The 25964-nt window shown below is 38.9% G+C and overlaps 1 long non-coding RNA gene across 1 annotated transcript; it reads right to left on the bottom strand.

Moving 5' to 3' along the window:
• Positions 1-901: 901 nt before the first annotated feature.
• Positions 902-13778, bottom strand: LOC139040376 (uncharacterized). The gene is made up of 3 exons (XR_011494825.1): positions 13680-13778; positions 11905-12047; positions 902-1074 (listed from the first exon to the last, which is right to left on the bottom strand). It is a non-coding gene; the product is annotated as an uncharacterized lncRNA (long non-coding RNA).
• Between the last annotated feature and the right edge of the window lie 12186 nt (positions 13779-25964).

Genomic DNA, 25964 nt, shown 5'->3' with positions numbered 1-25964 from the left:
TGGGAAAAGAAGAAGTGAAATTGTCACTCTTTGCAGATGACATGATTTTATATCTAGAAAACCCTAAAGAATCCACTAAAAAACTTTCAGAAATAATAAAAGAATAGAGTCAAGTCGTGGGATACAAAATCAACGTACAAAAATCAGTTTCATTTCTATACACTAACAGTGAAGTAGCAGAAAGAGAAATTAAGAATACAATCCCATTTATAATTGCAACAAAAAGAATAAAATACCTAGGAATAAACTTAACCAAAGAAGTGAAAGATCTGTACACCAAAAACTATAAAACATTGTTGAAGAAGAAGTCACAAAGAAATAGAAAGATATTCTGTGCTCTTGGATTGGAAGAATGAACATCGTTAAAATGTCCATACTTCCTCAAGCAACCTATAGATTCAATGCAATCCCTATCAAAGTTCCAACAACATTTTTCACAGAAATGGAACAAAGAATCCTAAAATTTATATGGAACAACAAAAGACCCAGAATAGCCAAAGGATTCCTGAGAAAAAAGAACAAAGCTGGAGGTGTCACACTCCCTGATTTCAAATTATACTACAAAGCCATAGTAACCAAAACAGCATGGTACTGGCACAAAAACAGACATGCAGATCAATTGTGTACAGAATTGACAGCCCAGAAATAAACCCACATATTTATGGACAGCTAATAGTCGACAAGGGAGCCAAGAGCATACAATAGAGAAAGGAGAGTCTCTTCAATAAATGGTGTTGGGAAATCTGGACAGCCACATGCAAAACAATGAAAGTAGACCATTCCCTTACACCATGCACAAAAATCAACTCAAAATGTATTAAAGACTTGAATGTAACACCGGAAACCGTGACCCTTCTAGAGGAAAACATAGGCAGCACTCTTTTTTTTTTTTTTTTTTTTTAAGATTTTATTTTTTCCTTTTTCTCCCCAAAGCCCCCCGGTATATAGTTGTACATTCTTAGTTGTGGGTCCTTCTAGTTGTGGCATGTGGGACGCCGCCTCAGTGTGGCTTGATGAGCAGTTAGGCAGTACTCTTTGACTTCAGTCTTAGCAGCATATTTTCAAGTCCCATGTCTGACCGGGCAAGGGAAACAAAAGAAAAAATGAACAAATAGGACTACATCAAACTAAAAAGCTTCTGCACAGCAAAGGAAACCATCAACAAAACAAAAAGACAACCTAACAACTGGGAGAAGATATTTGCAAACCATGTATCAGATAAGGGGTTAATATACAAAATATACAAAGAACTCATACAGCTCAACAACATAAAAACCAACAACCCAGTTACAAAATGGGCAAAAAATCTGAACAGAGATTTCTCCAAAGAAGATGTACAGATGGCCAACAGGCATATGAAAAGATTCTCAACATCATTAGCTATCAGGGAAATGCAAATCAAAACTACAATGAGGTATCGCAACACTCTGGTCAGAATGGCTATAATTAACAAGACAGGAAACAACAAATGTTGGAGAGGGTGTGGAGAGAAGGGAACCCTTGTACACTGCTGGTGGTAGTACAAACTGGTGCAGCCCCTAGGGAAAGCAGTATGTAGTATCCTCAGAAAATTAAGAATAGATCTACCATATGATCCGGCTATATCCAAAGAACCTGAAAACACGAAAGCATAAAGATGCATGCACCCCTATGTTCATCGCAGCATTATACACAATAGCCAAGACTTGGAATCAAGGGACGAATGGATAAAGAAGATGTGGTATTCATACACGATGGACTACTGCTCAGCCATAAGAAATGCTGAAATCCAGCTATTTGTGACAACACGGATGGACCTTGAGGGTATTACGGTGAGTGAAATTAGTCAGAGGGAGAAAGTCAAATGCCATGTGATTTCACTCATAAGTAGAAGATGAAAATAACGACAAACACATAGCAATGGAGATTGGATTGGTGGTTACCACAGAGGAAGGGGGGAGGGGGAAGGGCAAAAGGGGTGATTAGGCTCGTATGTGAGGGGATGGACTATAATTAGTTTTTGGGTGGTGAACATGATGTAATCTACACAGAATTCGAAATATATTATGATGTACATCTGAAAGCTATATAATGTTATAATCCAATGTTACTGCAATTAAAAAAAAAGAGAACACAAAATTCTCAGAAAAGTGTCAGATTCACTTCATTACATAAAGTTTGGGGATATCAGATTTCCTCAAATGTATGTAATCTCCACGTATGGATTTAGAAAGCCCTTGTCAATGGAAAAACACAGCTTGCCTGCAGCGCTCAGCTTGCAAAGAGGAACTTAAGCAGTTTGCAAAACATTGTACTTCGAGAGTGGAAGAGGCATAAAAATACCCTCCTCCAGTAACTATGAATTATTACTTGGATTTTTTTTTAACAATAACACACTTTTGCTTGGAATTTCTGGCCGACATTCCTCTGATCATGTGCGTCGTAGACCATGATCTGGCAAATGCAGTGTGTTGCAGCCACACAGGGCGGCAGCAGGAGGGAGGGCTGGGGGTCAGTCCTGGATTAGACGATCTGGCCCACCTTCTACCAGTGCGACATTGGCACTTTAACCTTGTTGAGGTTTCTAGGGTTGTCGTGAGCATTTGATGTACCAGCTCCTACCTGTTTCATCTCATTTAATCCTCACGACAATCCTGTGATCATTCAATAAGTAACACTCTTTAATAATTTAATAGGCGTTTTAGAGTTGACGAAATAATTTAAATAAAAAGTCTACCATAGGGCTTGACGCTTAACAAACACTCGTAAGATGTTCCCTTCGCCTACTGCGTGCAAGCACATGAAGTCCCTTGTACGCATAAGGAGAATAAAATGTGCATACAGCTGCTTAGTTACTTAATACTTGTCCTGGTCTTAATAAATTCTGCTCATCCTGTTTACAGTCAGTCCTTGCATCACTAAGAGATGTCTGTGAAGCGCACATCCCTAAACGTCCTCTGCTTCAAACTAGCTTTTTCCAGCCTTTCACAAGTCAAAACCAGCAAAGGCTTATTGTAAAGACTAAAGATTACCAGTGAGCTTAGTTATCTCACACTCCAATAGATTCCTTTCCTTCTTCTTTCAATGTCTCTGTTCAGGGAAAAAGAAGGGTCAATTCTAAAAAGTGCCATCCCTCATAAAGAAAGGTGGGTGGGCTTGTTACATTCTCCTTTTCTTCTCCCCTTTTCAATAATTCTTTTATTGTTCATTTTGTTTAAAGCCTTAAGAAGGAGGGGTGACTGTCTACATTGTCTACATTCTTTTTTTTTTTTTTTATGCAAAAGAGAAATGCCCACAACAGTTTGGTTGGTTAGAAATTGAAGAAAAACATGGAGAGAGGAGACAAAAGAATTCTCCCCAGGGCAACAGACTGGAGCTTTCCTGAAAGGCTGGGGGACACTGATGGAAATACATTGCGTTCTTTAACTGTTGCTGCTCTTATTGTTTTCTTTTCCATACAACACTGAACTCTTAGTCATTGACACACAAGCAAACAAACGTGCCCACTGGAGAATCCTAAAGAATGCAATGCCAGGACAAACAGCCAGGCAATGACTCCACCAATTTAAGTTGAAGTCCGGGGTACTGTTTCCACTCTGAACTCTCTGACCACTGGGGACCACCTACTGGTTTTTCTTTTTCTGCAGATTTTTCCTCCAATAATCACAATACTCATACATTAAGATGTGCATTAAGATGTTTTCTCCGATTATACCATCATATTTGCTTTCAAAGTTTAAACTCTTCCTTTTCCACATCCTATTTGTGTACTTGAAAAACTCTGCTTTTCTGGAAAGAGTGGTCTTAATATTTCTAAAATATTTTTATTTCTGAAGACCCATATTAACTTCTAATTCATTAATATAATGTGAGTCCTCTATCTTTATACTTAAAAATACTTTAAGATTTCAGACTTGTTAATAACACTTTAAAAGTGAATTTCCTATGACAGTGAGCAAGCTTCTGGCATATATTTTCAGGTTTTAACTGACATTAAGCTATCTAAAGAGTTACTGAATTTCTAATATATATTTACTGAAGCTCAAGAAACAGTAAATTTCTATATGGGCACAGCACTGTGATAGGTACTACAGTATGATCATACATTTGAGAGTTAAACCAAAGTAACTGCAGCAATGTCCATGTATTATTAGTACCAACAATAATAGAATCTCCATAATTCACTTAAGAACATAATTGCATATGGTGTAGTATTTCTTCCCCATATTAATAGTTTTTCATCCTTTAAAGGGAATATTAAATATGCTAAAATTCTTTCTATTCTTGCAACATTTTAACTTAACTCTTTAAATATTCTATCCCTTTGTCTAAGATACAAATTAATTTGCTAAACTAAACAGCAAAAAGTGAAGAGAGCTGGCCTGGTGGTGTAATGGTTAGGTTCACGCCCTCTGCTTCAGCAGCCAGAGGTTCACAGGTTCAGATCCCAGGTGTAGACCTACCCATGGCTCATCAAGCACCCTGTGGTGGTACCCCACATACAAAATGGAGGAAGACTGCCACAGATGTTAGCTCAGGGCCAAACTTCCTCACCAAAAAAAAAGTGAACACAATCTTATTTTTAAAAAATTAAATGGTGGCCCTATCTCTCACTCCTCTAGAATATTTCGTAATTATTAGTAAGTACCCATTTTCAACATACAGTCATTCTATTTTCTTCAAGCAGCTGAGTAACTTGTTTTTATGTTTAACGCTAAATGACCCAACAGTTTATTGCCAATATGAAGCTCAGTCATAAAATTTAAATCATCTTCATAGCAGGGTACAGCTCTCTGGCAGAAGCAATAACCATATTAGAATTTTACAATTTACAGAAAACCTAAAATAGTTCTCCAAATTAATAGCTCTAGCTTGTTTTACTTGATGGCTATTTGAACTTTTTCCCTAACTTGAAAAAAATCAGTTAATTGCTCAATTCTCCACATCGCTTTGTACAGACAAGCCTCAATTCCTCCACCAATTCCTTCACAACATGTGCAGTGCTGTTTATTGCTCACCTACCAGGGCATAGAGTGAAAATTTACCAGCTGGTGTTAAAAAGCAAGGAGTGCCTCATAGAAAAAAGAAAAAAAAATGTACACACCAAGTAACATTACATCAACAGAAATAAAAATTGCTTGAGTGAACACAGCAAATGGAAAGGGACCTTGAGTACCTGCCACTAGATTTTGCCCCCCTACCCCCACCCCCCCCCCAGGCCAAATTCATGCTGACCTTCCACACATTCTATAACACCCTACAGCATTTTGTAAATTTGTGGGCTAGGCTGCCTGGTGGAATTCATTTTATATCTCTGGACAAGGCTCATATTTTTATTTACAATGTCTTCATTCTTAATGACTGGGGGAAGAGAGCTATAAATTGCTTTTTGCATAAATCATGTTTTGGTTACTGTTACTCATATGAGGGAAATTATAAAACCAAAGCTATATCCTATTTATTTTAGCAGGATTAAAGCATACCAATTGAATAATTACAACAACAAATGCGAACACCAGACTATAGCAAGATCCTGGAAATCAAAGGATGTTTTCCCCATTGTGATGCTGGTGGCCAAACAACTGGCAGGGAGTCCATGATCTTATATGACATACACGTCCCCAGAATAATTTCATACTCAGCTTCAATGCAAATGTAGAGAGAACACTGACAAAATGGCCGATTCTCAATGCCGCTGGAACCATCACCTAACCGCAGACATAAACACTAGTTGAAATTGTCATGACCTCGCTTGGCTCCTGCCCAACAGAAGTTAAAGGGGGATCTGTGAAACTGAAGCGAGGAGATGATACAAATACTTCTTAGCTCTTTCTACAGCTTCCATGGTGGGGATGACTATCCTCCACATACAGATTTGTTGCTCTAAGGGACCAGTTTAAAAAAAACTTCATTTCCTGGGTCCCACTCCTGCCTGCTGTCTTTCTGGATCATTCTCTCCTTGCAGTTGATATGTAACTCTCTATACCCTCCTTCTCAGGTTCTTTTTTTCCCTAACAGAAGAGCTAAGGTAAGGACTAGGAAGTTTTCCAGCACCTTCTGAACCTGTTTTTCCCAGAACGACTTTGTTGAAAGAGTTAAGAACCTCAGACACACCTGTACACAAATCCATGTCAAGGTCAAATAGAAATCTGTAAATTATCTTTATCACTTTTCCTTCTAAATTAACAGGTATAATCACGGTCAATAAAATAAAAAATGATTATGGAAGGTAGTCAGTCTTGGATTAGAGTCCTGGCCCAAACCATGTTGATCATTAGCGAGCTGATGAACCTCTACAAACCTCAGTTTCCTGTTTTGTAGAATGGGTAAAATAATGCCCGCCTATCAAGAAAATTGCTGAATCACGTAACTTACGTGTCTAACACATAGTAAGCACACAATATATTTGAGACATTATTCTTCTTAACTTGCTATGAAACTGTCCACCAAATCCTTATTCCTGGGCCACCATCCTGAAAACTTGTACATTTGGTTTTCTGCCTCATCTAATAAAAAAGTCACAGTGGTCCCGAGACAGAATGCCCCTTGACAGCTTTTTAGACTTGATGTTCTTTTCAGCATTTCTTTGCTTTATTGACTGACCAGTGCTCATCCCACTCCATTACTGAGCTCGTTCCTTAAGATAATCTGACAACATCTTTCTCATTTTACAATTTCTGCCCTACGGGCACCACTTGTAAAGCAAATTTTATAAACCAACTTTTCTTCTTTCTCTTCTTCTTTTCTTCCTTTCTCATCCCTTTCTGAACAATTTAATCCAAAAGCTTCTAGGTGGGCTGAGCAAGGTAAACAAATACCATTGTCTAAGAGGAAGAATCATTGGTCCTTGGAGAAATGAATGATTCCAGGGCTGAGGCAGGGAAAGAACAAGATGAACCTGGAACCTCTTCTTGTGCCAAAAAGTAAGAATGAGTTCAAAGTTTTTGGGTGCATGACAAAAGGACATAGAAGCCAGCTTGAAGGATATTCCCTTAATCAAATGCAGAGATTGTTTGAACTTCAAAATAAATAATGATAGAAATGGATTATAAATCTCTGAATAAAATAGGAATTCATAAGTCCTGACTGAGATTTAGAGGATAGATAGATAGATAGACAGATAGACAGACAGATAGATAGATGGATGATAGATAAATAGGAAGGGAGGAATAGATAGGAAAGAAGAAGGAAAAGAAGAAAAAAAGAAAAAGAAAGAAGAGAGAAAGAAAGAAAGGAAAGAAGGAAAGGAAGGAAAGAAGAGAGAAAGTTTGATAAGGAATGGGTTGTATAGTTAGTCTCAAAGTACCTCTTTACAAAACATTTATTAATTACAAAGTTAAGCTGACAGACACCACCTTAAACAAATGATCAGAGTAAACATCATCAATAATGGGACTGATAGAAATCATGATGGGGTACAATGAGAAGAACTCTGCACCACTTCTATTTCTGCCAGAGACACCCAAACTGAATCTAACCAATGGAAGACAAAACACAAAAAAGCATACACTGAAGACATTCCACAAAATAACTGCCCTATAATCTTCAAGGTCATGAAAATCAAGGAAATAGGGAGGAAAGATTGAAGGAGACCAGAGAGGCCCAGGTGACAATCACATGTAACATGGGATTTGGACCTGGATCCTTTTGCTACAAAGGACATTTTCAAGATAATTCATGAAATGTCCCTGGTGTTTGAGGGTTAGATGGTAGTAATGTATCAGTGTTAATTTCCTAATTTTTATGGCTTATTGTGGTCCATTTGGAGAATGTCCGCAGGAATGGGAAATACATTAAGGCATCCAAGGGTGATTGGGCCTCTTGAACACAATTTGCTCTCAAGTAATTGAGGCAAAAAAATTCTTGGCACTCTTCTCACAATTTTTCTGTAAATTTGAGATTGCTTCAAAGTAAAATACCTCTTTATAAATAGACACACTGATATAAATGCACTGAAGTGCGAGAACTTTCAATACATCAGGAAAAGACAGAAGCAGAGATCTTAGAACAAGTCAATAGAGGCCGCAAGCTACCTGACAAGTTTTACACGAAAGTTTGTAAAACAAAATATGCTTTCTTGCTCACTGCACAGCCATTTCGTTTCTGGTTCTCTGGCTGCCACCACCAACGCTGATTCTGCCACTGCTTTTATGTGGAGCATGCAGAGCAGGCACTGGAGCAGAAAAGCAACTGTCTCCAGAGAGAGCATGGTAAGTGCCTGCCACAATTCTGAATGCTGACATCAATCAGGGCAGCCCACATCTTTGTTTACCTACTGGCCGGGGAGACCCTTCATGCCATCATGATTCCATATCCAAGCCAATTTTTAAAAACCAAAATTGGCACCCCATAAGTCTATTTCAGTACCAGACAGCTTGTGACACGTGTGATTTTAAGAATGTGACTTTAAAGAGGTGGCAGGTACCCTAAACCAAAGCGGCTGACAAGATGATGGCCAGCAGCAATAAATACACAGCCAAAGAAGGTATATAATGCACAGCCTTGGTGACATTATTTATAGAGGACAAAATCCCACAATGGAAAAGAAATCTTGGTAATGTCTTAATACCTCTGGTAATTAATCATTTGAGAGTTTTCATATATAAAAGTGTTCTAAATTAATATAATCCATTATCTGGTACAAACGTATTTCTCAAACATTATCTAGGTTTGGGCCACTCCAAATATGAATCCATAGCTAATAAGCACACAGATATATTCATATCTTTAAGTCAACTCAGAAGTTTCTGCTGTTGCGCACAGGCTCCCAACTCCAGCACATAGTTTATATCACATCACGGGTAAAGACAATCTCAAGTCATTTTCAAATTAATATTTTCTTTTCCTACTGTGGTTTACATTCTATCAAGTGCCGCCCACCCCTCACCCCCACCCCAGCCAGAAATATATTCGTTTTATTTTTATCTAAGTGGTATCTACTCTATGTACTTATTTTGGTCTTTTTTTCCTTCCCTTGGCAACATATTAAAACATTATAATTATTTCTTGTGTCAAGAAACATTTTTCAGAACCTGGCTGCATAAAATTCTTCTGAATAGATGCACTTTTTTAAAAAAACTATTTCTTTGTTAGTTAACACATAGTTGACACTTTTTTCTGAGTATCTGACTATTTCTTTTGAATAATTCCCTAAAAGTGAAATTGCTGGGCCCAAATGGGTGCACCATTAAGGCTTTTGATAGTATTAACAAATTGCCCCCCAGAAAGGTTTCAACAATTTATTTCTCCATGAGCCTCTTCCCCTCCCTCTTGCCAGCACTGAGTATTATCATATTTCAGTGAAATGAGTTGAATTATTAAAACGTTAAATAATTGTAGCTAATCGGGTAGGCCACTCCTCGGAAAAAAATATTGCTTAGAGAGTCAACATCTTTTGAGCACCAAGGATTTCTGTTCGTTTAGTTTTCATTTTCTGTTTCTTTATCAGAGAACACTGTTGCATTAAAAGGCTGGCTATCTGCTATCGCAAAGAGAATAACCTTCTGGGGGCTGACCTGGCGGTACAGCGGTTAAGTGCGCACGTTCAGCTTCGGCAGCCCGGGGTTCGTCAGTTCGGATCCCAGGGGCAGACATGGCACCGCTTGTCAAGCCATGATGTGGTATGCATCCCACATATAAAGTGGAGGAAGATGGGCACGGATGTTAGCTCAGGGCCAGTCTTCCTCAGCAAAAAGAGGAGGATTGGCAGCAGTTAGCTCATGGCTAATCTTCCTCAAAAAAAAAAAAGAACAGAGAATAACCTTCTGGATACTACCATACTTCATACAATTGTCTGGCTAAAGTAAATTGCCCATCAAGCAAAGAAATATTTACTTCCTTGGACGTCTTTCTGAGTTCTACACCAGTCACTTCAAGTGTTGCAACTCACTTCTTTTTGCCAAAACCAGCTCATTCACCAACTGTTTCTCATTAGCTATGGTTGAGATGGTGTTTGCATTTTGCCCCCCTCCCCTTTCTAGAAACATAAATTTCCAAAACAATAACCTATTAGTCTGGAAGTCTCATGCTTTCACTAAGTCTGAGCGGGAATTTGTTTTTTGTGTGTGTTTTTTTTTTTTTTTGGTTTGTGCTTGTTTTGGAAAGTTTGTAAATCCATTTAGTTCTTTCTGAGGATCAGATGGCCAAATAAACAAAGGTGCCATTTTTGACAGCATAGATATCAAAATACTGTACATTCTTTTGGTTATTCTTCTTGGTTTTGGCTTTCTTGTGCACTACTACAGGAAAGACATAAGATTATTAACTTCATTCACATTATTATAAAGATAAAGTTGCAAAGACACAAGATAAGGCAATTGAGTTCAACTAATCGAATATGTTTAGAGAAAAGTGTATTTTGATGTATGTGAACAGACATCTAACTAATTTACTTGGGCTTTTCAAAACTCATCTTTCTCACATTGCCAAGAAGTAGAATTTCCTCTCCTTACTACCCCATTATCGTTTTTTATTTGAAATATGTGATAGAATAGAGGGTAATGTGGTATAAAGAAAGACATTGTGAATGTAGTGAGGAGAGAAATCCCTGTATTACCACGATTATGTAGTCCTTTTAATTTTAATGTTTGCTTTTGTATAAAGAAAATCTCAACCGAACATTGCATTAAAAATCATTTTTTGCAGTTAAATTTCCTTGTTCTTACACAAGATCCATTTGGAATGAGGCAAATGGAATTGAAATTTTGCATTAATTAACCTGGGAGAACAATGCCTCGTGAAGGGTTTTCAGGTCCTATCACACATTCCAAACCACGCCTGCACCATAGTTCGGTCTACTGACACAAGGGGAAAATAACCAAACAGTTGTATTTCTTGAGAACTCCCAGACTGAGCAATAATGTTAAATCAGGAAAAACACTTCACAGTTTATGAGATTCATCAGTATTCAGCTTCACTCTGTAACAGCTCCAAAAATAAAATCCATTTCAGTTTCAAAATGGAGCTTTTGTTTTTTGCATACATCCATTTTTTTAACCCAGAGTTCCGTATCTAATTTGCTTGAGAAGGTATGTGGATATTCCTTTTGCCAGAGTAAATAATTTTGGATACTGAGGGGGAACGAGTTATTTACTGGTTGGGCTCAACGACTGTATTATCAATGACCCCATCTCTGCACGCCCTGAGGACCAGTTCCCGCAGGAGTGGAGCCCACCAGGCTCAGGCTGAGCTCTGGGCCCAGCAGACAAGCAGAACAGCGGAATGTGGAGACCAGTGCTGTAAATCTGTTTCTGCCACTTGCCGGCAGGGGGGACCTTGGGCAAGTCATTTTACATTCATGCCTCAGTTTTCTCATCTGTAAAATGGGAAGGATAGCAATACTTGCCTGGCAGGGTTGTTGTGAGGATTAAGAAAAATAATGTATATAAGGCACCTACCAGGGTTTAATACGTTATGCACTATAATATATTAGCTGTTTTTATTATCCCTTTTATTTGACTCTGTCTATAGTCCAGAAAGCATCAACAGAAAACATAAAAACTGAATTATTTTCAAAATTCAAGCTCACTGGAAGGTTTCAAATTTTATCATTTCCTCTGGGTACTCATGCTATAGCTAGTTTTATAAATTACAGAAACTAGTTTTATAAATTACAGACTTTTATATACTTATATATAAGGTTTAAAGATGAAATTTTCTTATGTATGCATTTTCTCACATTTAAAAAAGATTTTCAAATTTTTTTTAAAATGACAAAATTCAGCGTTCATTTGGAAAAACTCAAAATAGCATTAAAATTTAACTACTTAAAAAGTTTTTGAGAACTTTACAATTATCAATGGAAAAAAATTATTTTGAGGTTCAAAGAGATATATTTTTCCATATCAAAAACTAATTTATTCACTCAACAAAATTTCATTCAATAAGCATTGTTAAGTGCCTATTAGATAGGTATTAAGAACCTACTTCAAGCAACTGTGCTTGGTGACGAGCAGCTGGAAGCAGCTTCTGGCTTCCTCACCGAGTTCACTAACACCATTCAACTCCTTGTTCACAGTCCTAGCAAACTTGGTGGGTAAGTCCCAGGATTTTTCTTTTCAAACATACACCTGTTTAAAAAATGAATAAATAAAACACTCAGATTGTATTTGCAACTCTATTTTTCCTGGAGCTTTTCCCACTTAACTAAAACTACAATTTCTAAGGTCTGTGAGGCGATTCTGTTTAGTCTAACTTGTTTTTATAAAAATCCAGTGGCTAGATCTGTACAATGACAAAGCAAATTATTTTTAAAATTTTATTGTTAGCTATATTTTTTGTTTGGAATCACATGAACTACCCTATAGGATAGCTGTGAAAATCAAATGACATAATGTTTTTACAACACCTAGTGCAGAGTAAGAACAAGATAAAGGACAGTGGTCAGTATTATTACTTATAGCTATGGCAACAGGGAGAAATCCACATTTTAGGCTGTGTAGCATTAATCTTTTGCTTTATGCGGCTAGTATGCTTCACAGTGCAAATTCAACCCATATAGTAACAACTTTCGTATTGTATTTGTAAATAATTTCTTATTATTGAGAGGCTTTCTCTGGTCTAAATTTGCATACATTGATTTTTCATAATAATTCTGAAAGATATGTATTCATTTCATCATTTTTCAGAGGAGGACACTGATGTTCCCGGAGTGAAATAATCTGGCCGGGTTTACAAGGTGAGTAAGCAGCAGATCCAGGATTTAAACCGAGACTTGTCTGACTCCAGAGTCTTTCCAGTTGTCTTGCTGCCTCTGCTGGAAGACTTTTGTTAATAAATTGAATTTATAAAATTGTTTTCCGAACTGTTCTTTTCTTCTTGAGTCCAGATTTCCTAGAGACTCCAAAAAGATGTCTGTGATTTGCTACCCAATATTTCAAGAAAACTGTACGCAAAGAAAATTTTCTGCAGTTTCATTTTGTTACACAGAATAATTGCCCTGTATCAGAAAAACTAAAGTCATTTTAGAGTGATAAAAGCATCACCTTGGCAGCTTCAGGTTTGGACTGACAATGCACGGTTTCCTTCCCTCTCCATTTTGTCTCTTATGTAACAGAAACCAAAGGACAAACTGGAGGACTCTCGGGTGGTGGTTTTCTCTCCAAGCTGAGCACCTCCACACCACCTCGTGACATCCGCCCGCCTCTCTCATGGTTGAAAAGTCTAAGGCAACTTTAGAAACCAGACGAAAATTGGGTGACAACATGTTCCAACAGCGAATGGAGTGTATGAAATGTCTTTTACTTTAAAACGGGAATACAGACACGATCAAAATTGCTAACAGCTTTACTGATACTTGTCAGCTTCTAGACTGACAACCTAATTCTGCAGGGGATACAATGATGGATCAAAAGTTGGTTGCTATTAGGAGGTCGAAGAGAGACGGAGAGGCAAGCTGAGCAGTTGCCCCTGAAATAAAATAGGAGCATCTTCTTAGGGCAGGCAAGGAATCTTCACAAAGTACAAAAATAAACAAGACTTGAATTTTTTTTTCCAAGGCAGAAGATGAAATTAAATAAATATGATTTAATAGTGAATCAATGATTTTCTTAAATCACATAGTGGTAATTTAAGAGGCAAGTATTCATTCAAATACTCTGAATTTCCCTCCAATCTGATTTCTCACTCACTTTCTGAATTAAGCAATTTCTCAAGATACTTAACATGTTCACCGATGGTATATATTTTGTTCGATCTCTTACCTAAATGCAGAATCAGTATCTTTAATCTGCTCAATACTCAGGAATCATAGTGGAATGAGGAGGAATATCCCCAGACCTCTTTTGCCTGGTCATTCCAATCAACCCCACAACCTCAAGCAGAGTTGATTGAGCCAAACACATATCAGTACAAATAAAACGTTGCAAGAGATTTGGCAGGTCCTTCTGTGTTGTCTGAATATTTTCCACTAGACAACGCCAGCTCCACCACCACTTAGCTACTCCTATTCTACTTGCAACCAAAACTCCAACATCTGGAATGAATAACTGTAATTTTTAACATGTTAGTCCTTAGAGGGCTCATGAGAGTAGAGAAAATAAGAAGCCCCCAAGGATGTCTAAGTCACTTAGAAAATTAAGTTGTAAGAAATAGTCTTTGTTTTCCCTTCATTTGCAGTTGAAGAGGGAGAGTGAAAATTAAATATGCACAGGGAGCTGACTTTGTTGGCATTTACAAGGTCTTACAAATCTTATAGATTTTATTGGCACTTGCAGAAATATTCTCCCAGTAACCTCTTAATGTCATTCTTGCTTGTTAAATGCTCTGAACTCTTAAGTGACTACAGATAATGGTAGTGTCCATATTGGGAAGTAGCATGAGGCAACACGAAAGAAAAAAAGAAGAAAGAAAAAAAGAAAGAAGGCTTTAGGGTCAGACAGGCGTTAGGTTCAATCCTCTCTCTGCCCCTTTCTGGCCTCGTTACTTTGGGCAAATTGCTGAACTCTCAGATCATAGCTTCCCTCATCCATAAGAGAGGGCTAATTGGGAAAACCCTACAATGTCAATAAAATTAAATGGAACACTCTACATCTAGCATAGTGCCTGAGACATAACAGGTACATAGTAAGTGTTGGTTGAAACAAAATTAAATGGGAAATCTACATGTATTAGACCCTTAAAGCCCCTTGGAAAAACAATGAAGAGAACCATAGTATAATGTTCAGGATTAATACCATAAGCACCTCAAAGAGTTGCCCCAACCTGAGTAAGAAATAAACACCAACATATAGGAAACTCACCCTAAGGTAGGAAGACATTGAAAGACTCAGGTACAGCTCTAAGTTAATCACGCCTGGGGAGTGATGACTCTGAGTTCCCCATGCATGAGGTCCATCCAATGTCCTTGGGTTATCTTTGGTGGACACAAAATTCATTCCCTGAGAAAGAATATTCCCCAGCTCAAAGTATCACTCCAAGAGCAGAAGCAGAAGAAGAGACACTGACAGATGGCAGCCCTAGGGTCAAGACAAGAGGAACAGGGCAGCAGCAATGGTGGAAACCACAGCTCACAGCCAGGAGTGCTCAGGACCCATAAGCTATAGCCAAAGAGAAACCAGTAATACCACCTGGTGAAATTAGAGCACAAACCATCACCATGACTCCCCATGCTCTTGGTTAACTTGGAAACAAGGACTACAGAGAGGAATTCTGTTATATTCGGTCAACATTTATTCAGTCCAGTGTAAAAGCCATGGCTTGGGTTCCACTTCTGATATGACTACAATTTTGTGGAAAGGAAAGCAATTCTACAGAATTTTTCCTGTAGACAGATAGCAAAATAGAAGTGAATGGACAGAGATGAGAATGTAAAACAATCATAATCCCAGTACTTTCTTGATTGTTTTGAAGCAAATACTTCATAGATCTGAGCTTCAGATTCCTTGACTGTGAACTGTACACAATTCTACTTGCCCTGAATGCTCTGCAAGGTAGTTCTAAGTTTGTAATGAGGTCGTGTACGTAGAAGTACGTAGAATTTCTTGGGAAAGTGGGACACAGTTTTGCTCCCGTTTTGGGAAACAAAAGCAACCTCTTAGGAAGTAGGATGGAGGAAGTTTCATTATTGGTGATAATTTAAGCTTAAGCTGCATCTAGTTTAAAACCCTCAAAGACCTTGTAATCTAGCCCAGTAGACTGACATAAAAATAACTATGATAAATTATGTAGTAGATGAATAGACGAAGTGCTACAGAAACATGGTAAATTATGCTTGGGAGGCCACTGAAGAGGTGACATATGAGTGAGCAGGAGTTTGTGAAAACTACAAGTGTAGAGGACATGTGTGTACAGGTTTCAGAGGTAGGACCTTCCAGGTAAAAGGGACCATGTGAGCAAAGGCATAGAGGCATGACAGCACAGGATATGTTTGGGGATCAGCAACTGTTCTCGTTTGGCTGCAGCCTGAGACACATGAGAAGGACGGAGACTGGAAAATTCATCTAGGATCGTAGTGCAAAGCCATACTAAGAAATTTGACCTTTTTTCGTTAGGCAACAAGAACACCACTCAAGGTTGTTAAGCAAGGAGAGTGACATAATCAGATTCCTCCTTCAGAGAGCTCACCCCAGCAGCAGTTAGCAAAACAAATTGGAGACAATTACAAAAGGTCTTATATTTATTGCCAAACGTGTTGTCACTTAAGTGCTTTGCTCCAGGAAGCAAGGAAGAGTCCGTGTCTTGTTCACTGCTGTATCTCATTGGATACACAGTGCCTAACACAGCGCCTGTCTTAGGGCTGGGCTAGATAGATATATTTGTTGAATTAATTCATTGCTATTGAAATGATTGTGGAGGTTTATTACCAATGTACCTTAACTTTAATTACTCCTCCATGCTGCAATATGTGACACCATAGTCATATATTTATATCCAAGTCATCTTTGTATTCCTAACACCTGGCTCACTCTCCAGCATATAATAGTAGTTCAGTAAATCTTTGTAAACTAGACTGACCACAAGAGCATTCACAAGACCTGCCCAAATGGACACAGGAAATGTGAGTACTACTGACCTTTGGCAAAATAAGGTGCCCAAATTATTACTGACACATTTCATTTTGACCTGAGTTTGCAAAACAGGTAGGTCCACTCCTGAAAAGTAAAATAGCCACCCTCCAAAAACCATATACATGTTTTTACTGATATGTGCACCATGAGATACAAAAAAATGTGACAGATCAGTTGACCAATGAGAGAAGCCCATTCTTGACCCAATGGACTTCTGCAAGTGAAGGAGCACAGCACTTTAATTTCCAAATTGTGATGAAAACATTAGATTTAGGGGGAAAAAATCAGTGAATTTATGAAAATAACTGTCAGTAATATTAGTCGCAATTTTTGTAAGTCAAAAGTGGTCTAACAGTAATTTCGCACAGATCCAGCTAACGTTTGTTCAATATGTCCATCATGTTTTGAGTTTTTTGTTTGATTTACATATGTTGTGAAATGATTATCACAATAACTTCAGCTAACATTTATTTTCTTATATAGACACAATAAAAAGAAAAGAAAGAGGCAAAAAGGAAAAAAATTTTCTCCTTGTGATAAGAACTCTTAGGATCTACTCTTAACAGCTTCCTGTATATCATAGAGCAGTGTTAACTATAGTCATCACGTTGCACATTATGTCCCTAGTACTTATTTATCTTATAACTGAAAGTTTGTTCCTTTTCATCATATCATGTTTTTTGAATAACTATTCATGACAATGTGTCCAGATGAGTTCAAAGACAAGAAAAATATAGATATAGGTCTCCCTTGCTGTATGTGTGGAACAAAATTGACTATTTTAGGAAGCTTCTGACAGATTAAATTCTACAATGTATTAACAGTGTTGTGTACATTAATTTGCCAAGGCAAATTTTATTTACTTTGTAGTAAAGATCTTTAAAACTTTCACTACAATTTTTATATAAGCTAACAATTCTTATAAGTCATATGTACACAGACTAAATCCAATAGCCAAAAATTTGAAAACGTCATCAAACCAGTTATTCATCATTACATAAAATAATAAAACCTAATGTTTTTGCCGAATTCAGTCAAATTTATTCGCATGTGTGGACACAACCATATTGTGGGAGAAACTTGCAAATCATCTCAAGACTTATTACATCCTAAAATGGCTTGCCCCAGAAGGCAATTGACTTGCCAAACAAATAAGATAATTTATAAACAAATAGAGTTTATTAGGCCGCAAGTTGCTGCTGGAACAAAGAACAACCCATCGATAGAAAAAAACAAACACAATGCCAGGAAAAGAGGACTTTGGTTGGTTACGGGAAGTGTTTGCAACATTCAAGAAAAGACGTGTTAAATATGAGAAAATAAGAGCAAACAGCACACAAATCCCATGGAACAAAATGAAAGCAAGAAAGACCCTAGCCGGAAGGTATCTTCCCCAGTGTCTTAGTCTGCACAAGCTACTATAGCTAACTACCTTACACTGGGTGGCTTGAACAACAGACATTTATTTCTCACGGTCTGGAGCTTAGCAAGTCCAAGATCAAGGTGCTGGTGGATTTCGTGTCTGGTAATGGCTCTTTCTTGGCTTGCAGATGGCATCCTTCTAGCTATGTCTTCATATGGCCTGTCCTCAGTGCCTGTACACAAAGAGAGAAAGATCTCTCTGTCTTGCTCTTCTCTAAGGGACCCTAGTCCCACCATGAGGGTCCCATGCTCACCACCTAATCTAAACCTAATTACTTCCCAAAGGTCCCACCTCCAAATACCATCATGTTGGGGATCAGAGCTTCAACATTTGAATTTTGAGAGGACACAAACGTTCAGTCCATAACACCGATAAATCCCTAAATTTCATCATTAGCAATTCCTTCTGTCACGTTAAGTTCCAGTGCCTTCTGTCTAGAGGTGCTTTAAGAAATATTATTCCTAGGAGGGATAGTGCCCTACCTGAAAGAGGTTGGAGGCTATATGTGAGAACAGAGTGTCCATGTTAGAGGCACAGGAATGAAATGCTAACAGGCACAAAAAGAGAACGTAGGGTCACTGAAGACAAAGAAGTGACTTCCCATCATCTACATTGATAAATCATAAAGACAACATACAAAAAATATTCCAACCAGTTCCTAAACAATGCATTATGTAATTTAGTAGCAATCATTTTAGGAATCTGCAATATGGTCTACCCTCTTACTAAGTGCTCCCACGCCCAGTAAGAATTGCTTCTTTGTTTGCTATAGTCTTGGGTGTCCCGTGGACACAAGCCCCATTGGCTTTCAGAGCCATGTGTTTCTGGAGTCCATTCTCTCCATGCGAGTCTTAAAATTTGGGGCACTGGATGTGGGGTCCAAACCTTTCACTCCTCAGGGAGAAGCTGGGAGTTGAGGGTTCCCTCCCAATTGTATGGCGCTGTGCTGGCAGTGGCCTCTATGATGAGAGTCTGCCTCAGCCATTCTGCCTGTTTCTCTGTGGGCATTTTCTCAGTCGTCAGATGTGCAGGAGCTGGTTTCTGGATCTCCTTCAGAGGGAACTGTTCCATGCGTAGCTGTGCATTCTGTGTGTCCACGGGAAGAGTGGAGCTCAGGAGCCTCCAGCCTTGTCATCTTTGACGACGCTCTTCATAAACTTCAACATGAGATATTCTTAATGAAATCAGGTATTTCACCAATTAAAAAAACTAAAAATTAGTTTTCAACACAAACCACTTTTCAGATATTTGAATTTTTCTGGTTATACGGCATAATATGCTTTTCCCCTTTTTGATTGAATAGAAAATTGACAAACAAAAATGTTTTAAATACAGAAAAAACATTCATCCAAAGTACCCTATCAAAAGTAGCTAGAATTAACATGTCAAGACATTTCCTTTTGGTTTGTTCCCTATTTATATTTTAAATATGAATGTGAATCCAGATTTTTCTGAATCCAAAGTCAAATAACATTGCAGTGAACATACATTTTTCTCTATGTTTTTTTCTTTAAATATTATTTCCTTAGAACACCTTTCCAGGAGAAAGAGAATATGAAGCCCACAGTGGCCCATGAATAAGGAATGGGTCCAAAGCATGATGTATTTTACCAATTTGTCTTTCGAAAGTGTAGGCAATTGCCTCTTAAACTCCCTCCTTGATGTTAGAATGTTATCTTTTTTAATCTTTACTAACTTAATAGGTGAAAATGAAACCTCATTCTTGTCCTCATTTATATTTATTTGATTGTTACCTGTACCAAAGATAATTTCACATGCTTATTGGTCATTCGTGTTTCTTCTTTTAAGGAGTTTTTTCTGTTCATGCTCTTTAACCATAAACTATTGAGATCTCAGAACTTTTATCTTCAATTTCTGTATACTCTGTATATATTAAGAATAATACTACTTTATCATATTGCTTATAAATATTTCCCCATTTTTCAATTTTATTATGTTCTTTAAATACATAAAGATATTTTAAATATTTATGTATTCAAATCTGTCAAACTTCCCATTTTCTAGTAGAATATATTTCAAAAAAGAAACTACTTTGCCCCCCAGCTCATTTGGGGAAAAAAATAAAGGCATGCTCTTGACATATGTAATACAAGATCTTGTTTTCTTTGACTTGGAAAGAGTAATAAATCCTCAGACATGACCTTCTGCAGGATGAGGTTCAAATAGAAGAGTCCGAAGCGTGGATAGAATAACAGCCGTCTTCCCAGATCAGTCAGTTCACTGAAAGCAATCACTCAAAACCAGAGAAAATTGCATGCCTAGTACTTTCCAAATCTAGAATCTCACCAGTATTTTTTCTGGGAAATCTTGCCCTTCCAAAAGACCACAAACCACTTCTAGGCCTTCATAATAGTAGGGAAATTAAGCCAACCAAGCTTTGAAATTCACAGTATATAAATACAAGATAATAATCACAGTAGCGCAACCAGACACGGCTATCAATATGCTTACTCAATCGATTACCAGGAGGAAGACAAAGCTCTTCTAGAGACAAGGCCATTTCATATTTTTATCTGAAATATCTTTCTGCTTTCTCCACTGTTACCTCCACCAATCATTCAACACCTCAATCATTGCCTCTTTTGTCAAGTTTTCCATGATCACTCTGTCAAATATCATCTCTCCTTCTTCTGAATGCCATATTGTGTGCCTAATGCCCACCTATGTGGCCCTATAATAAAAGCCTATTTTATAGTTTTTCTATACTTGGCTTAACTCCTCCTTATGACACACCATCATTACCATCACCACCCTTATCGATACGAGATTGCAGCAATGACATCTTATGAGTTTTTATTGTCCTTGAAGATAATAAATACAAAATATTCTCTGAAAATGTGAATAAATGAAAGCTTTTAACGCACACTTTTTTCTTGTTAGTTCCCAAAGCATCTAAAATGGCGAATGTAAATTTAACAAATGACAAAACAATTTCCCTTAGGACAAATAGGAGTTCTCTTGGTAATTCTCTGTGACCAGTCACTATGAAGTTAGCATTAATCATAAAAGCATTCAGGCACTGATTTCTCCTCTAATCCTATATCTGCTATAGGAGTGTCTGCTTTACTGTGGTGAATGATTACAGAAGGCGAAATTTCTACAGAGATAAGCTAGATAACAGGCACACAGATGAAAATGACACACTGAGCTTAGGAAGGGTTTGAAATGAGCATGCATGTTTTTCAACCTTTCCCTGCTCTTCAGTCATGCTTGTCATCCACCTTCCTTGAGCCTTGAAACAAGGCCACTCTTCTGTCCTACAGCTAGATCACACTTCATTTCAGCTTTCTGGGTCCTTTGAGAAGCAGAGTTCTTTTCTGATTCTGGCTAGATCCATAGGTTCTTCTTCATTATTTTAGGTTCTATACTTCCGGAAGTCAATAGAACTATAATTCTCCAACATTTCCTGAAAAGATTCTCTATTTTATGACCAAATAACCCTATGCAGCTACCTAATTATTTGCTCTTCTTTAAATAAATATTTATTGAGTATCTGCTATGTGCTCAGCCCTAAGTAAATAATGGTATGTATGGAGACACAGTTTCTGTCTTAGTAGACCTAAGAGTAGTGGGAAGGGCATACAATTAAGCAAATCTAACAGGATGAGTTAGTGAGAAATCAATTGGCACCTTAATTTTTTAGTTTTATATATATGTGTGTGTATATATATATTTTTTTTGGCTTCTATGGACTCACCATCAAGACTAATGTTGATCTTGCTTTTATAGGAGCAGATGTCTGTGTTCTGTGGTTTGCACTCCTTGTCTAAAGAGCTTGATTGATGTTTGTGTATTTGAATGTGTAGGCTAAGTGAGAAAACCAAGCCAGGTGAGCTGAGAGGGTGATAGACAGAAGCAATTCTTCCCGGAGAAGGGGCGGTGATCCAAACCCAAAGTTTAGAGGGAGGATGTCCGTGGAAGGAATGAAGAAGGAAAAAAGAGAGGTGATTAGAGCCAGTTCATACCCAACTCCCTGGATGTGGCAGGACACTTAGATGGGGGTGGATGCAAGAGTGCCTAAGACGTCAGCACTAAGGACCATGTCTTCAAAGACTGAGCTTGGCGTGAAGTAAGTGGATAACCCTGCAGAGTCTCTGCTTTTGAAAGGACCACGTGAAGCCTGGAACAAGAGTCTCTCAGGGGTGACTTTAACAAACCCCTGACCTCTCCTCCATTTGTTACTGCCTAAGCCCCAGGGCCCTGACTCAACCCAAAGGAGGATGGAGGAATCTGAAAAAATATCTGAAATTGTACCTCTTCCCAATCTTGTAACAGGAACTGAAAGGTAGACTTTAACAGAGAGAAATATGATATTTCTTACACCCTACATGTCACAAGCAATTCACAATTATTTATTACACAAGTAATTACAATAAATTGTGTGAGGTGATCTAAGTCTCCAGTCTTGACTAGTCTATTCCAGATTCTCCCCCTTCTGAATCCTATTTCTCCATAACTCCACCTTCACCAGTCTCATTAGTCCATGAAGCTGCCAGAATTCTTTTCTGCCAGTCCCACTAATAGATTTTAAATACTCATTCAGTTCCTTCTTCCTGCCCTGGTGCAGTGTCCCCTTGTTGGTCTATTCGTTTTTATATTGAGTTGTTTATCAATTCTAGCAGGAGAACACAACTTTTCATACACAAGACCAAAGAAAGGTCTTTTTCAAGTTTGCAAGGTCATTCCCTTTGGCTGAGTATCTTCTATGTTGAACACAAACTTTGTAAGGAGTACCCATAAACAGAAGAAAGAGGAAGATGATACAAACCCAGCTAGCCAGATCAGACAAACTCTCCCTGGTGACCCATGAGGTAGCAAATATCGCAGCCAAATTACCTTAAATTCTATTGCAAAGCTAAAACCTCATGTTTACATGCATTACAACTCTCTGTAACGGTTTGACGTCCCCACCACAATTGCAATAAAGAAAAATTTGTCAGGGCTGGCCCAGTGGCGTAGTGCTTAAGTTCGCACACTCCACTTCAGCAGCAGGAGGTTTGCAGGTTTGGATCCCAGGCGTGGACCTACACACAGCTCATCAAGCCATGATGTGGCAGTTTCCTATATACAAAGTAGAGGAAGATTGGTATGGATGTTAGATCAGGGACCATCTTCCTCAATCAAAAAGAGGAAGATTGGCAACAGATGTTAGCTCAGGGAGAGTCTTCCTCACAAAAAAAAGGGGGGCTGGCCCTGTGGCCGAGTGGTTAAGTTCACACACTCTGCTTTAGCAGCCCAGGGTTTTGCCCATTAGAATCCTGGGCACAGACAATGCACTCTCACCAGGCCACACTGAGGTGGCGTCCCACGTAGCACAACCAGAGGCACTCACAACTAGAATTTGCAACTATGTACTGGGGGGCTTTGGAGAGAAGAAGTAGGGAAAAAAAAGATTGGCAACAGATGTTAGCTCAGGTGCCAATCTTTAAAAAAGAAAGAAAAATTGTCTTCATACCCCAGTGTCCATAATGATGTAATCCAATGGGGCATCCAGTATCACAACTCATATCATTAGCAATGCCATCCACTTGGTACCCTTTTCCTGTAATTGCCTGTCAATCAGCCATTTATCACGGTGAACTCTTTGTTTAAATTCAGTTAATTACTAACATGCTTTGCCATGCCACTTTGAAATTTTTTTTTAATCCAAGCTTTCCAAAGAGTTTCTTAAGAGACTTTGTTACTTCCATTTAATCACAGGTTGTTTCATGTACTGGACTCTAATAAAATTTTCTTCCTGGCATCATTTAAATGAAGGAAATTTAGGAATACCACAACATTAGCCAGTATGGAAATTATTTTCAGATTGCCGTCCATTTAATGTCTTTCTTTTTTAAGTCCATAACTACATTTCTTTTCATCAGGGTGTGAATGACCGTTAGGATTTACCTTCCAAAGATACCTGCATTTTAAAAGAGGACTTTGCTAAAAGCAAATGACACTCAAATTAGTGGGTTGTTGATGTGGCATTAGAATTTCAGGAGTGCCACTACTTTCTCCAGCTGGAAGGACTGGAGTCATGCATGTCACCCTGTCTGAGAGGCTCCAGCCCCGCCCTGGGGTTCTAGCTGGCCTTCACTGCACTCTCACTAAAGTGCTTTCCTTTGAACAGCCCTGCACAGAAATGAGTTGGTGTTTCCCGGTACAGAGGAGCTGCTGAATGGGGGATAAGGTGGGGGGCCTGCATGCAGACAGGCTCAGCTGTGAAATATGTTCTGCCACGTAGGATGGGGAAGGTGGGGGAATATGCCACCTCCAGAAGGAACAGTGTCAGGATCCAAACTGGTGAAACCAATCAAGGTCAAACATGGGCCGAAAGGAGGCAGCCCGTCAGAACTGGTAACACCACCTACCACACTGGGACCCACCACCTCTTGGGTACCTGTGGGAATGCAAATTCCTTATATAACAAGATATGGGACAATAAGTAAATAAAATAGATACCATTTATCCTTTCAACATTCAGCCAAAGCCCTCTTCTGTGTGTAACTCTATGCTGGGTGCCTTTAGGGGATATGATGTATGACGATAAAAAGACATTAGAATTTTGGAGGTGCTCACACAGGCATTATCTAACTGAATTCTTGAAACAAACCTGTGCAGAACACAAATGCCCATTTAGAGGTTGGGAAACTGTGTCTCAGGGAGGAAAAGTCTCCTCCAACATAGTAAACAGCAGTACTCAGGCTAAAGTCCATTTGTTCATTCATTCATTCACTCATAGAGTGGTTGGAATTCTTCAGAATTGATTTTGGTGTAGATCTGTCATCTTTTAGAAAAGATAGGCTATTGAGGCCAGAGGATCCAGGGGCCTGTGAGAGGAAAGAACATCTGTCTCGTTGATGTGGTCTCCTCAGGAAAGTGGCTGCTCTCTTCAACACAAAGGGAGACACGGAAGATAAAAAGTGAACTTTTACCTCCTTCAGACTGTGCTTCTCCCTTCTGCTCAGCTCCAAGTAGTCTGGAGATTGATCACACTGGAGAAACCGAGGCAGCCAGCAGCTATCAGCTGCACTGGCAGGGAGCTGCCAATGACACACTTTTCATCTCTGCAACACCTCCGTGAGTCGGTGTTAAAACCCCCACCTCACACATGAGAAGGGCAGGAGAGGAACAGGAAGCCGAGGTCTGCTGCATCCTCACCCCTGTCGGGGAGGTCACCAGGAGAGCCTGATTTTCTCTCTTCTGCACTACTGCAAGAGTTCCACTTGACATTTGTTAAAATATATATATAAGTATATATTTAGTGAGCATCAGCAGTGTTCCAGGCTCTGTGCTGGACACTGGGGCTATAATAATGAGCATGACATAGTGTCTGCCATTCTAGCAAGGGACACGCAGGAGAACAGGCAACCCTAACCACCACGCGGGATGATTGCCGTAGCAGGGAGAAGTCAAGGAGCAGCAGGGGCACGTGGCGGATGCACCCCATCTGGCTGAGGGAGGTGGGAGAAGTGTGTTCATGGGTCAAGGGAGGCTTGGGACTTCCATGACAAGTCCAAATCAATCAACTTCCTAACAACCCCTTTTTGAGGGTCCTTTTGAAAAGGAAAACCCAAGCAAACCACTCCTCTCCTCAAAATCCTTCAGGGGCTCCCCATCACTGACAGAATGAAGGATAGGCTCCTTGGCTAGGCCCACAAAGTTCCCCATGCTCTGACCCCACCTCCCACTATGCCCCAATATGTATACATATCTGTCTCCTCCAGAATGGAAGCACCTGGAAGGCACAGGGTTCCAGTTTAGTTCTCCATATCCAGGGCCCAGAACAGGGCTGCTGTATAATAGGTGCTTGACGTATTTATTAGGAGAGTGAATACATTCCTGAGCTCTGAGTCATTGTCCCAAAAGGGAAGGCCAATTTTTATTTCCTTTGGGTCTCATGGTAGGAACTTCCCAAGCCCTCTGCAATTGGGCCAGTGTGGGGAGAAGAGGGGTTTAATAAAGAATGGAACACATGACTCCCCAGGATGCAGCTCCTCGATCCCTACTTCTTATGAAGAACCCTATGTGACCTATGGAAAATTCTTCCTGAG

Source organism: Equus asinus, chromosome 16, assembly GCF_041296235.1.
Source record: "Equus asinus isolate D_3611 breed Donkey chromosome 16, EquAss-T2T_v2, whole genome shotgun sequence".
Classification (NCBI taxonomy): domain Eukaryota; kingdom Metazoa; phylum Chordata; class Mammalia; order Perissodactyla; family Equidae; genus Equus; species Equus asinus.
The sequence above is the reverse complement of the archived record's forward strand: the minus strand, read 5'-3'. Positions and strand labels throughout refer to the sequence as shown.